The sequence below is a fragment of the Schistocerca americana genome, chromosome 3 (assembly GCF_021461395.2).
Source record: "Schistocerca americana isolate TAMUIC-IGC-003095 chromosome 3, iqSchAmer2.1, whole genome shotgun sequence".
Taxonomy (NCBI): domain Eukaryota; kingdom Metazoa; phylum Arthropoda; class Insecta; order Orthoptera; family Acrididae; genus Schistocerca; species Schistocerca americana.
The window spans coordinates 458,496,054-458,508,242 of record NC_060121.1 but is presented as its reverse complement, the minus strand read 5'-3'; positions in this window follow the sequence as shown (position 1 = coordinate 458,508,242).

The following is a 12,189-nucleotide window of genomic DNA, read 5'->3' as shown; positions in this document are numbered from 1 at the left end:
GGAAAGTACCTGCTGGTGTTCGCTTTGGCATTCTTCTCTCAGCGCTTGGAAATTCCTAAGTAGCTGTTCTTCGCGCTCTTTCGATTCCGCATCGCGACTCTGCTTGCCCTGTTCTAAGGCTTGCAGACGATCATCGATTTGTTCAAATGTATGGCCTAATTCTTTCGTAATATCACTTTTTATTTCACTTGCCAGATTGTTTATTCTTTGTGAGATCTCATCGGACACTCTCTGCATCAACTTGTCGACTTTATTTGTCTGCTGGATTAGTTTTTCGTCTATTTGTTCACCTAGCTCTCGGATCGATTTTTCAGATTTCTGCATCATTTGTTCGCCTAGCTCTCGGATCGATTTTTCAGATGATTCTTTTTGTTCTCGGAACGATTTTTTTGATTTCTGCGTCATTTGATCGCCTAGCTCTCGGATCGATTTTTCAGATTTCTGCGCCATTTGATCGCCTAGCTCTCGGATCGATTTTTCAGATTTATGCGTCATTTGATCGCCTAGCTCTCGGATCGATTTTTCAGATTTCTGCGTCATTTGTTCCCCTAGCTCGCGGATCGATTTTTCAGATTTCTCTGCGTTTTCTTTATTTTGTTGCAATAAGGCATTCATGAGTTCTGCCAAATCAATTTGGTTAGTTGGAGGCAAATTAATTTCCGGCTCTGCTGTGAGCCCGTTCATCCTGTTTTGCATTTCGTCTGAAGTATTCCCCATTGGATTTTCGGAACCGCCCGACGCGTTAATATTGGAAATCAAGTTATCCCGTTGGTCCATGTTGCTTACGTTGTTGGACCGCCTACTTTTAGCTTGGTTACGTGTCTGCATTAGTTCAATTTATACCCTGTACGCAACACACTAATCACAATAAATGTATCCCCCAAAAATTTCGACACTTACACGACAGGTACCCAACCTAGTACGCACTTTTTCACACGCAAAACAAATTTTTATCTTTGTTCGAAACAGTGCAATGTACAAGCGAGAAAAAATAACCACACACACACATATAAAACACACAAGTATAGGAAACACACCAACAAGACAATCAACACAATGCCGCTCAACAACGCAGTGAATCTATTGAAAGTCTCCTCAGAAACAACGCAGAAGTTGTTTGAGCGCTGTAGGGAAAAAAAATTAAGATTATACAACGCTTGCAATCTAACGTTTCAGAGTTTCCAGAGTCTAGCGGGATCACAGAACAGGGTCGCCATGTATAACGTTGTTACTTTAATTTGTGTTGTTAGCGGTGCTGATAGCCAATAAAAGCGGGTTAAAAGCTGTGAGCTGTCTGGGGAAGTTAACCTTGCATTGCTGAGCAACTGTTTCACCAGGTATCCAGTCTAGCTTACTAAATTCCTAACCAGACTAACATTAATTATAATCTTTTAATAGTCATACGACAACCGGTGATATATATATAAGAGAGAATTTAAGTAAAAAGAAATAAATCAGTATATATTTGGAAATTTATTTTAACATTGATCATTGAAATTTCAGCGTATTAAACTTGATTCCTAACTGAACTGGTGCCTTATTTAAGATTGTGAAAATGTGAGATTGTAATCTTACGGAACACATCAAATATGGAGCCAAGATTGGGAGACTGCATACAACACTGCATTCGTAAAACAACACACAAAAAACGTTGAAACATATGCAAGAGAAAATTAACCACTACCAGCCGATTCAATTTTCACCCAAAGAAGTTACGTTCGTAGCACAATCCTGTCCGTCATGTAATTACCACACACTGGTATACTAGATTCATATTAACTCTTTGTGAAATCTTCCCGAAAAGAATAGCTGAGGGCTACTTTGATGATTACACCACATGCTTCAAGTGGTCAACTTAGTTTTCACAAAGAGTGTAACTCCACAATAATTTTGATAATTAAAACAAATTAGATCGAAAAGCAATTTACAAAAGAAAGACCTCGAACTGGTTACTATCGTCTTACTATTAACCTGATGGGTCAAACAATTGTATAAGCACGTGGTACTGGTTTCACAAAGTACACCCCACGTGGGTTGAACATAGAGAAATGTTGCTATATTGAAAAATATTGTCAAGACGAGACGTTATAATCTCACGCACATTCGCATTTAAGATTGATGAACTTAGTTAGAATTACTGATCAACACGTGGTTCCACTTTACTCACAAAGTAGTGACAAAGCAACTACCGGAATATATTCTGAATTTCACACGAGAATTACACTGCGCTGCAATTTAAGATAACATTAGATATTTTAGAGCTAAACCTGAAATAAAGGTGATTAAGTTTTCAGTTAGGCTGAACTTAAGAAATCCATTGTCCTACGGACTTAGCAGACACGCGCTTAGCCGGAGATCTTACCACTTCAGACGCTCGCCACGGACAGACTGACTGGTCCCTTCCTGGGGGGTGGCTCACAAATACAAACGGAAGTGGCCAGAGGGGCAGCTTCCTATACCAACATGACAACGGACGGACAGGACCATACTACGGATAGAAACCTCTTTGCTTTTAGAAAGCGTAGCTACCTGTTCCGACGTTGGTCCTACTGTTCTCTAGCAGACAGGCTTGTCTGCTACCCTCAAGCATGCAACTAGAAATACATTCGCTCATTCATCCTCTCACACAGAAGGGAAGGGGGATGACAGTATCTTATCATATACAGTATATAAAAGAAAGCGGATGTAGGTTCCGTATGAGACTGTGTGACATGAATTACATATAAACTGTGTTTTAAAGTGTAGTAGTGTGACAGATCGTTCTTGTTTATGTGTAAAAGTAACACGTTCCACTACTCAGTCTCCTCCCAGATAGTCAGAAACGCCACAATTTAGAAGAGGAATTTATGCCGTAAATGACAACAGATTTAAGAAATTAAACATGAAAGGAATCCAACAGAGCCCTTTCAGCTAAAATTACAAAATTGTGCTATATGGTTTTCACCTAGTGAAACTGCTGGTTTCCATAGTTCCTTGAAATGTTTGAGAATATTCTCTACAGACGTAACTGACATTCTGAAATTCCATGCCAGTTTCTAAGTAAGTGGACACTATGACTGTTTGTCTGTTAGACCGGCAAACGCATGCATCTACCAGCGCACTAGTGGACCTTGGACAGACAACTGCAATAATCTGATTACGTTCTAACCAAAGATTGTCCTAAGGTACCAAAGCTGCTAATAATGCCCCCCATAAATTATCAGCGAGAGACGTGGACAGTGCTGTCATCTCTGAAGTACAAGACGAGGGTCGCGTCTGCCAACATGAACTCTGGTTCCCCAGTCGGCTGCTCGAGGAGCAGACCGCAGCACACGGGGATGCATTCAGTACCAATACCCGTGTCAAACTACTTAATTTTCTGTTAGAATTGCACAGCCTGCTCTTTCCTTCGCTCCAAGCAAGACATGACGGCCAATTGTTATTTAAGAACTCGCAGTCTGCCAATGGCATAATTGTTTCTTCCACAAAAATCCTGCCAAGAAAAACGCATTGTGTTAAAACTTCAGCGACTTTCAGATCCACCTCTCCACCCCTCTTTTCCGAAAACCTTCTCCATATGATATGTCCTTATGGAATCACAAGCATTTTCACTAATTGTGTGTTTTCATGCCAGGCGACTAACCCTCCATCATAGGTCTTAAAATGTAAAAAACTGTGCACAAGACTAGTCTCTTATTTTGCGGCATTCCATGTTTCTTTTGGAAAGCAAGAGATGATTATCTGCTGAGGGTTCTATCCGGAACACGGCAAAGTGCCGGTTTCCCGCTGATGAAACTTCTTTCTCTCGGCACTGCTCAGCCGCTAGGGTCGAGACGTATTGTAAACGAAGAACAGCACTGGTCCCCTTGGAACATGCCTGGCTGCGCAACTTCCACATTGACAACATCTCACGTTACCTAGCCTGCGAATGCCACAGTTCCTGCTGGTTGCTCGGGCCCACTTTCTCTTTACGTTGTGTACTACTTTGCATGTCTCGATAAATTATTGGAAGCCAAAGTGAAAGAAGACCCGCCTCATGTTAAATGTAGCTAGAAGTCAGTATATACAGTCACTGCAGTCCAAGTTGCTTTTCTAAGCTATTACTGTAATATTCCACCTCAAATTATCCTCTTATTTGAATGATTTGCCACTTTTCGATTGATGTTTGTAGCATGATGATTGCAATCGGCCCGTATGTGTTGGTTGTTGAAATTTGTTATACCATTTCTTCCAAAAGATGGCTCGTAACAAAACTCAAGAGACAATAAACGGATTAGTAATTTGTGCAGCAAACTACGAGTATTAGCAAAAGTGTCTCCATGTGGGGTGATCGACAGGCATAAGGCCCTGCTGACGTTGAACATGATGAAGAAATATGATTTGTTGGTGTCTATCCTCCATGCTGAACCTGTATATTTACCACATACCAGGGCCACTTGTCTTGCGCTGGTACCTGTGTCTTCTTCGACAGACCGTAGAATGGGCTTTTCCTGGTCAAGCGTACGAGAAACACGTGGTCTTTCTCGATCCATATTGATTCTGTTTCAGCAACACAATGATACGCAGCACCAAATGTTAAATGACACAGCTGTCTTCAGTCGGAAAAGCTGTCTGATACAACTGTGCAACTTCATGTCCATTACATTCGCATGCCAAAATAAAAATCATGTCTGTCTGCTCACAAAATAAATATCCTGCAATGTTTGAGTGGAGCACTTTCAGTTAACTCACTACCTATAGTAAATGTACGCATTAGGCATGTTGAAGACAGACGAATCATGAATGTAAACAAGTCTCTCTGGCAACACAATGCCATCAAAGATATAACGAGTCAAATGGGTGCATAGATAAGTGAAGTTGTAGGGTTATATCTGGAAAGATGTTGAATTTCATCATGCACATCTTGCATTGACAACGTAAAAACGATGGATTTTCGGACATACGTTTATATGACCCTTTTTTCTGGTTTTGGTGGAAAAAGTTTGTAAAAGTATTTTTGAAACACACTGTGTTAGAATGAACCTACACAGATTGTGACAAATAAATTAAAAATACAATGTTTATTGAAAACTTAAACTAAAGGAACAGACATTTGTTTTGTCGACAGCACTTTGATATCGCAAACGGAGGTCACTGTGCGCTAGTCATTCCAATGCTTCGGTGGACAGAGAGTAGTGGACGTCTCGTAACGCACACCTGAACAATGTGTCGGGTCAAATCGAGGTAAGGTGGGTGACTGTTCGGTCTTCAGCTCCACAACGATATCATCTGGGGCATTCTGAAGCTCCCCACTGAATAAGGCTCTTGTTGCATGTACCATGGTCTGTGTGAATCCTGTTGATGTTCCATCACTGTGTTCTGGGAAGAGAAAACCTTGGCACTCCCTTCAAAATTGTATCTCTCACGAGTTAGGAGTTCGAGACATTCTGTTCTCGTCTAAGACGTCCAGTGATTTCTGATGTTGAAGTTGTTGAGATGGTTGGTGCCTGCTACAGGCGGATGGCAGTCTCAGTTGCTGCCGTTTAAGGAAATCTGCAATGACATTAATGGGAAGGGCTGACATTAAATTTTTCCGAATGTGGTCTGGGAATGGCCAGCTGTCTACTTCGGGGAGCGCCATATTTCTCAGTGATGGTAGCCACTGGAGTTCCAGTTATGGTCAGCATTGCTTGGTTTAGCTGCGTGTCGGTGAGGTTGGTATGGCAGTAATTGATTCAGACAGGAGCACAGTATTCTGCAGTTGTGTGCATGAGGGCTGTTGCTGGGTCTTAAAAGTTGTTGCTACTCAGAGGCCACTCGATAGTAAATATTCGTGCCCATGGATTATCGTCTCACTTGTGCAACAGGCTCTTGATTTCCTCTCAGAAAGTAAATGACGTACGGTTCTCGAGCAGAACGGAAGTGATACTTGTCGTTCCCCAAGGATGTGTTATACGGCCTCTGCTGTTCCTGATTTGTGCAAACGATTTAGGAGACAATCTGACCAGCCCTATTAAATTGTTTGCAGATGATGCTGTCATTTACCGTCAAGTAAAACGTCAGGAAATCAAAACCAATTGCAAAATGATATAGACAATGTATCTTAGGGTGTGAAAAGTTGCAATTGAGTCACAATACTGAAAGGTTTGAGGCTATCCACATGAGCACGAAAAGAAATCCGATAAACCTAACTACAAGATAAATCACACAAATGAAAAGGCTGACAGCTCAACTACTAATTATCTAGAGGTTATAATTACGAACAACTCAAATTGGAACGTTTGCATAGACAATGTTGTGAGGAAGACAAAACAAAGACTGCGTTTTACTGGCAGAACACCTAGAAGATGCAACAGGTCTACTACAGAGACTGCCTGAACTACTTTTGTCCGTCCTCTTCTGGAGTACTGCTGTGCGTTATGAGATCCTTATCAGATAGCGTTAACGGAGGACATCCAAAGAGTTCGATGAAGGGCAGTTCATTTTGTATTATCGCGAAACAGTGGAGATAGTGTGACGAATATGATACGTGACTTGGGATGGAAATCACTAAAAGGAAGGCGCTTTTCGTTGCGGCGAAATCTTTTCACGAAATTTCATCACCAACTTTCTCTTCCTAATGCGATGATGTTTTGTTGATTCCCACTACATAGGGAGAAATGATCATCGTAATAAAATAAGAGAAATCAGTGCTCGCGAGGAAATATTTAAGTATTCATTTTTCCCGACGGCTATTCGAGACTGGAACACTAGAGAAACAAATTGAAGGTGGTTCGATGAACTGAATCCTCTGCCGGGCACGTAAGTGTGACTTGCAGAGTGGTCGTGTAGGTGTGGGTGTAGATGAATTTTCAGGAATAATTTTTCCTTAAACGTGACACACAACTGTATTAATATTCATTTTTTACTATCTGTTGCGATGTAGTAGCATCATCTCTGTATCTGTATAATCCAAAGAAAGCAACGTGTTTACGTATAAGTCATGTATAAAGGATACTTACGAAAAGATCATTGTCACTCCCATGCCACATCATTTATAAATAGTATATCCTGTCTGCACTGTTACACTTGTGGAGAAAAACGCAAAACATGGTATGACCCATTAGATCATAGGATTAAAAATGACTGTGATGAAGACCTACACATGTCACAGAATAAGGATCAAAGATTTTTTTTTTACGAAAAACAAAACGAAGTTGAGATATACTTAATGCTACTTCATACATTCAGTACTCAAAGTAGTTATGCGTTTCACATAATTATTTGACGGCGTATATAGATATAGAACAAAAACTGTTACAATTAACTGGCAAGTCAACCGTGAAATTGTACAAAAAACGACAAAAAGAAATAGTCAATAATTAGTACCATCGCAGAAGTATGTAAGCGTGGCCTTTTGTTTAGTACCAGTATTAACAGCTATGTTGTTGTTGTGGACTTTGATGCAGCTCTCCACGATACTCTATCCTGTGCAAACCTCTTCATCTCCGAGTAACTACTGCAATCTACATTCCTCTGAATCTGCTTGCTATATTCAACTCTTGGTCTCTCTTTACGATTTTTAACCCCCACGCTTCCCTCCAATACTGATGATCCCTTGATGCCTCTGAATGTATTCTACCAACCGATCCCTTTTTCTTGTCAGGTTGTGCCATAAATTTCTCTTCTATCCAATTCTATTCAATACCTCCTCATTAGTCACTTGATCTATCCATCAAATCTTCAGCATTCTTTTGTAGCTCCACATTTCAATGGATTATATTGGCTCTGAGCACTATGGGACTCAACTGCTGAGGTCATTAGTCCCCTAGAACTTAGAACTAGTTAAACCTAACTAACCTAAGGACATCACAAACATCCATGCCCGAGGCAGGATTCGAACCTGCGACCGTAGCGGTCTTGCGGTTCCAGACTGCAGCGCCTTTAACCGCACGGCCACTTCGGCCGGCAATGGATTATATTCTCTTCTTGTCTAAACTGTTTATTGTCCATGTTTCACTTCCATACATGGCTGCACTCCATCCAAATACTTTCACAAAGGACTTCCTGACACTTAAAACTACACTCGCCATTAACAAATTTCTGTTCTTCAGAAACACTTTCCTTGCCATTGCCAGTATACACTTTATATCCTCCCTACTTCGACCATTATCAGTTTTTTGCTTCCCAAATAGAAAAACTTGCCTACTACTTTAAGTGTCTCGTTTCCTGTTGTGTCTAGACAAGACAGCCTAGACACAATGAGAGGAAGCCGAAAGGCACGCGCTAAGTTAAAGCTGGAGGGCGTGAGGTCTGAAACAGGATACGTAATGAATGCTATAAAGAAAAGTACGTAGCTTCTGGAATACTTAACTTTAATCCATCCTTTTGGTACATCTGGAGATTGTGGCGATACAAGTGAGACTCTTTAGATACATGCAATGTTACTAGTGGCGCCTTTCTAGGTCGTAGCCATTGACTTAGCTGAAGGCTATTCTAACTATTGGCTCGGCTAATGAGCAATGCTTCGTCCATGTAATCGCTAGCAAAGTCGTCCGTACAACAGGGGCGAGTGCTAGTCCGTATCTCGAGACCTGCCTTGTGGTGGCGCTCGGTCTGCGATCACACAGTGGCGACACGCGGGTCCGACATGTACTAATGGACCGCGGCCGATTTAAAGCTACCACCTAGCAAGTGTGGTGTCTGGCGGTGACACCACATTTCCAAATGTAATTTCCTCAGAGTCACCTGGTTTAATTAGACAGCATTCCATTATTATCGTTTTGCTTTTGTTGATGTTCATCTTATACCCTCTTTTCAAGACATTGTCCATTCCGTTCAACTGCTCTATCAAGCCCTTTCGTGTCTCTGACAGAATTACATTGTCATCAGCAAATCTCAAAGTTTTTATTTCTTCTCACTGGACTTTAATTCCTACTCCAAATTTTTCTTTGGTTTCCTTTAATGCTTGTTAAATTTACAGATTGAATAACATCGGGGATAGGCTTAAAACCCTTTCTCACTCCCTTCTCAACCCCTGCTTCCTTTTCGTGCTCCTCGACTATAACAACTGCCACCTGGTTTTTGTACAAACTGTAAATAGCCTTTTGCTCCCTGTATTTTACCACTGCTGCGTTTAGAATTTGAAAGAGAGCGTTTCAGTCAACATTGTCAAAAGCGTCTACAAGTCTACAAATGCTATAAACGTAGGTTTGCCTTTCCTTGACCTATCTTCTATGAGAAGGCGTAGGATCAGTATTCTCTCACGTATTCCTACATTTCTTCTGAATCCAAACTGATATTCCCCGAGATCAGTTCTACCAGTTTTTCCATTCTTCTGTAAGTGATTCGTGTTAGTATTTTGAAACCGTGATTTATTAATCTGATAGTTCGCTAATTTTCACATCTGTCAGCACCTACTTTATATGGGATTGGAATTATTGTATTCTTCTTGAAGTCTTAGGTTATTTCTTCTGTCTCATACATCCCTCTCATCAGATAGAAAAGTTTGGTCAGGTCTGGCTCTTCCAAGGCTGTCAGTAGCTCTAACGGAATGCTGTCTACTGCTGCAGCCTTCAAAATGTTCAAATGTGTATGAATACCTAAGGGACCAAACTGCAAAGGTCATCGGTCCCTAGACTTATACACAACATTAAAATAACTTAAACTAACTTATGCTAAGAACAACACACACCCATGCCCAAGGGAGGACTCGAACCTCCGGCTGGAGAGACCGCGCAATCCGTGACATGGCGCCCTAAACCACGCGGCCACTCCGCGCGGCCTTGGAGCCTTGTTTCGACTTAAGTCTTTCAGTGCTTTGTCAAAGTCTTCACGCAGTCTCATATCTCCCTTTTCATTTCCATCTACGTCCTCTTTTATTTCCATAATACTACCCTAAAGTACATATTTCCTCTAGCCCTTCCTGCTTAGCCATTTTGGACTTCTTGTCACTCTCATTTTCGTACTTTTGTATTCCCTTTCGTCAGCTTCGTTTATTGTATTTTTATGTTGTCTTCTTTCATCGTTTCAATACCTCTTGTGTTACCCAAGGATTTCTACTAGCCCTCGTCTTTTTATCTGCTTGATCCTCTGCTGCCTTCACTACTTCGTCTCTCAATACTCCACTTCTTCTTCTACTGTATTCCTTTCCCCTGTTCTTGTCAGTTGCTCCCTAACTCTCCCCCTGAAACTCTCTACAACCTCTGGTCCCATCTCCCTAAAATCTTGAATTTTTGTGGTTTCTTCAGTATTAATCTGTAGGTCATAACCAGTAAATTGTGGTCAGTGCCCACATCTGCCCATGGAAATGTCTTACATTTAAAACATGTCTCCGAAATCTCTGCCTTATAATTACATAATCAATCTGAAACCTTTTGTTGTCTCCAAGTCTCCTCCACGTTTAGAACCTTCTTTCATGATTCTTAAACCAAGCGATAGCTATGATTAAATTTTGCTCTGTACAAAATTCTATGCGTCAGCATCCTCTTTCATTCCCTTCCCGCAGACCATATTCACTTACCACTCTTCCTTTTCTTCCTTTTTATACAATCGAATTCCAGTCCCGAATGACTATTAAATTTTCTTCTCCCTGAACTATCTAAATAGTTTATTTTATCTCATCATACGTTTCGTCAATCTTCTCCTCGTCTGCGGAGCTAACTGGCACATAAACTTGTACTACTGTGGTGGGTGACGGTTTCGAGTCTCTCTTGGCTTCAATAACGTGTTCATAACGTTGTTCGTGGTAGCGTATCCGCATTCCTACATTTTATTCTTTATTAAACCCACACCTATTTGATTTTGTATTTATAACACTGTATTCACCTGACAACCAACGGCCTTGCCGAAGTGGTAAAACCGCTTCCCACCAGATTACCGAAATTAAGCGCTGTTGGGCTGGGCTAGCACTGGGTGGGTGACCATCCGGTCTGCCGAGCACTGTTGGCCTGCTGGATGCACTCTGCCCTTGTGAGGCAAACGGAGGAGCTACTTGATTGAGAAGCAGCGGCTCCGTTCCCGTAAACTGACTTACGGCCGGTGGAGCGGTGCGCTGAGCACATAGGGACCGATGACCTCTGCAGTTTGGTCCCTTAAGAACTCACACATTTGCTGAGCATATGCCCCTCCATATTCGCATCTTCGCATCCAGTGACGCCTGTGGTCTGAGGAAGACACGGCGGCTGGTCGGTACCGTTGGGCCATCCAGGGCCTGTTCGGACGGGGTTTTTAGTTTTTTATTCACCTGACGAGAAGTTCCATTCCTCCTGCCACCGAACTTCACTAATTCTCATTATATCTAATTTTAACCCATCAATTTCGCATTTCAAATTTTCTACCCACTTGCCCGATTAAGGAATCTGACATTCCACGCTCCGATCCGTAGAACGCCAGTTTTGTTTCTCCTGGGTAGTCCCCGCCCGGAAATCCGAATGGGGGACTATTTAACCTGCGGTATATTTTATCCAAGAGAAGACCACCATCATTTAACCATACAGTAGAGCTGCATGCCCTCAGGAAAAATCACTGCTGTAGTTTCCTCTTGCTATCAGCCTTTCGCAGTACCAGTATAGCAAGGCCATTTCGGTTAATGTTACAAGGCCAGATCAGTCAATCATCCAGATTGTTGTCCCTGCAACTACTGAAAAGGCTACTGCCCCTCTCCAGGGACCACACGTTGGATACTAATAACAGCTATAGTGTCCAAAAGTATTTGGAGCTATGAGAATCAGAATACCGAACCAAATCACAATATGAGTAAAGTATGACAATAATCGATGTATATACCGGGTTGGAACACCCTACAAGTGCGCAACTTGCACATACAATACTTATCTAAATGTCATATTACAAATATTGACAAATAACGAAAACATGCACGAGTAATGCACTTCATTTTCTCATAAATTCAAAGGCACAACAATTTACATTAAATTTTTTATGCTAGGGTGAGGATCAGAAAACGAATCGAATAATATAATAAGATTTGAGAATGACAGCCAAACAAAAATTCTACTCGAGGTTCCGACACGATGCAAACTCAAATACGAACAGAGTACCATAACTTCAAGTTGTAAGTATTATATTTTCTATTCGCATGCATAGGTATCTTGCCGCATCAGCTCTTAGAAGATGAACTGCACAGTATTTACAAGATTTAAGAAAATATACAGTAAAATATTACATGGAGGTGGATTGTTGTGTTGTTGTGGTCTTCAGTCCTGATACTGGTTTGATGCAGTTCTCCCTGTT